Source organism: Nelumbo lutea, chromosome 2, assembly GCF_056320005.1.
Source record: "Nelumbo lutea isolate HS-2025 chromosome 2, American lotus-T2T, whole genome shotgun sequence".
Lineage (NCBI taxonomy): Eukaryota > Viridiplantae > Streptophyta > Magnoliopsida > Proteales > Nelumbonaceae > Nelumbo > Nelumbo lutea.
This window is the reverse complement of record NC_142685.1, coordinates 23,721,199-23,724,029: the sequence shown is the minus strand read 5'-3', so window position 1 is coordinate 23,724,029 and position 2,831 is coordinate 23,721,199. Positions and strand designations below refer to the sequence as shown.

At 37.8% G+C, this 2,831-nt stretch overlaps 1 pseudogene; it reads left to right on the top strand.

Moving 5' to 3' along the window:
- The first annotated feature begins 830 nt into the window (after positions 1-830).
- LOC148869226 (molybdate transporter 1 pseudogene) lies at positions 831-1,745 on the top strand (annotated as a pseudogene).
- Positions 1,746-2,831: the final 1,086 nt, after the last annotated feature.

Sequence of the window (2,831 nt, the reverse complement as noted above, 5' to 3'; positions counted from 1 at the left end):
CTGTTGGGAAAACGAAGTAAGCTGAGCACCGGGACTGCACCTAGAGTGAGAAGAAAGACCACCATGTAAGCTTAATTTACTGGATTTGTGAATCTGATAATCCTGAATGTAAGCATCTTGTTTATTTGGTCCTAGAAAGTCGATTGGTTGATCAGAGTATGTCAAGTGAAATCTACCTTACATAAAAAAATTAGAACTAATGTTCATATAAAGAGGGAAATGTTGTACCTGCCCCAGAACCTGGACAATGTACAGTAGCAAGGGTCCCTCCTAATCTACCAAAATCAGCATCAGCATAACTAAATTATTCTTCACTTTAATAGAGTCTTTTTCACTGCCCAGTGGATCATTTTAAATTTTAAGCACACTTCTGCAATCATTTCATCTTGTTAATTTTCTATGCAAGTGTGAATGATACTTCCCAATATCCCTGATGATCACTGCACCTCCATTGGAGAGAACTTATCTAAAAATGTACATATCCGATCACTCTTTGTTGTTTATATAATCTATATGAAAAAACACTGATATAGGAGATATGGAGAATATAAGATTTCCCAAAGCACAAACAATGGCATATAATTTTCTTTTTCTCCAACAGGTTCCCTTCGCTATAAGTAATTAAGAAATTAATACGATCTATCTACTTTCATTCATATTCTGCAAGACTGCAACAGTACTGTTTTATGCAAAATGGATAACCAAATAACCACTTGCCATGTCAAGGAACCAACAGAAACTCAGCATCGGAAACCACCCATGATTCTCCAGCATCTAATTTTCTTTCCAAGGTGAAAAACAACCTTGTTTTCCAGAACTCGAAATGGTTGGAGTTGAATGGAGCCATGGGAACATACAAATTCCTATAGTCATGGCCTTGGCACTAGCCAAGAACCTTGACCTTGGTGTAACACTAGTTTTCACTGGTATCTACAACATTGTCACCGGTGTGATCTATGGTGTTCCTATGCCCGTGCAACCCATGAAATCAATCGCAGCTGTTGCTATTTCGAATGGTTCATACTTTGGTATCCCAGGGATTTTCGCAGCACGCGGCAATGCTTCTCCTTGTGGGTGTCACGGGTTTGATGGAACTTGTGTATAAACTCATTCCTCTGCCTGTTGTTAGAGGAGTTCAGCTCTCACAAGATCTGTCATTTGCCTTCACTGCAGTGAAGTATGTCCGGGATGAACAGAACTTTGTGAAGGGGAAGTCTGCCGGGGTTAGGCCCTGGTTAGGATTGGATGGTTTGGTTTTGTCTCCTGTCTGTGCCTGCTTTATTGTGATTGTAAGTGGTGCAGGCGAGGAACAGAAAACAGAAGCTGAAGTTGATGATGCTTTGGCCAGTGAATCAAGGCTTCCCCTGCAGCCCCAACCCCAAGAAGGAGAGGACGACTATGGAGAACTTTAGTATCTCTACCTTCAGCTTTGATTGTTTTTCTGTTGGGTGGGTGTGGTCTTGGCCATAATAGGGAGGCCTAGATTGGTGGATCGGTTCAAATTTGGGCCATCTAGAGTAGGAGTTGTCAGGATATCTGGGCATTCATGGAAGCAAGGACTGATTAAGGGTGCAATCCCTCAAATACCACTCTCAGTGTTGAATTCAGTAATTGCAGTCTGTAAGCTTTCGTCGGATCTCTTCCCGGGGAAGCACTTCTCGGTGACTTCAGTTTCTGTAAGCATGGATTTGATGAACCTGGTGGGATGTTGGGTGCTATATCTATTGTTAAATTATGAGTCTTGAGCCTTTAAATCATTTCAACCCATTAATTTACTGTTGGGTCTAGTCTACGCCTAGCTCTTCTAACCCTTTTCAACTTGTAGATATAATGGTCATTTTCTATGTGCGATCAAACCATCTTAGCTTATTCTCCATTAAAAACATTCAAAGGACAAAGTAACCTACCTACGTCATCTTTAGCCATTAAGGGATTGGCAGCCTTCTTAAAAACTTGTTCACTAAAAGCAAATCAAATAAGTTTTTCAGTTCAACAACTTCAGTTTTCTCAAGAGAGGCAAATTAAACAAGTTCATTATAAAGAAAAATAAATAAAACAAATAAAACAAAATCATCATAGAATGACTATTGAATCTCATATTGCCATCCAAATTAACAGCAAGCAAACAAAAATGATAGCTTGATAAGAGATTATCAGAGATGTAATTAGCCTTCACAGATTAACGTTGTTGGACTGTGTGATTAGAGGTAAAATTGGAAAGTTCATCGGCTGATAGGTTCACAAACCAATGTTTATGATCATGTAGTCAATTGGTAGTGAACATGTAGTCATTTGAACGAGTTATAATAGGCAATTTAATAGTGGGTACAAATTTAGGAATAATTTCTGTCTAACGGAACAAAAATGTTTGGATGAAAGACACATTAATTGGGACATGTGTCACATTGTTTTTACGTGCTTACTCATTGTGCTTACCTAACGTGCCTACTACATCTAGACCCGTCTACTACTTTCTATTCATTTACTAAAACACCCCTATAATTTGCAAATTGTAACCAATTTACTTAATCAACCTTCTATTGGATGAAAGTGGAAAATGACAATTGTAACACTAGCATACATTAAACAAATTTAATCAAAAGAAACTAAAAACTAAAATGACATTTTTGCCTTTGGTAAAACACAGACAACCAATATTTTTCTCTATTTGGTCAATTCTGTTTTTCACACAAAAAAGTGCTAGGGATACTTTTGGAATAAACAACTATGGACCCATACCCTTGAACATTTTTCACTTAGTTTAGGTGATCATGTTACTATTTTCATGTGTCAAAACAAATAGTTCTTAATGAAAGGTCAATTAAATATCT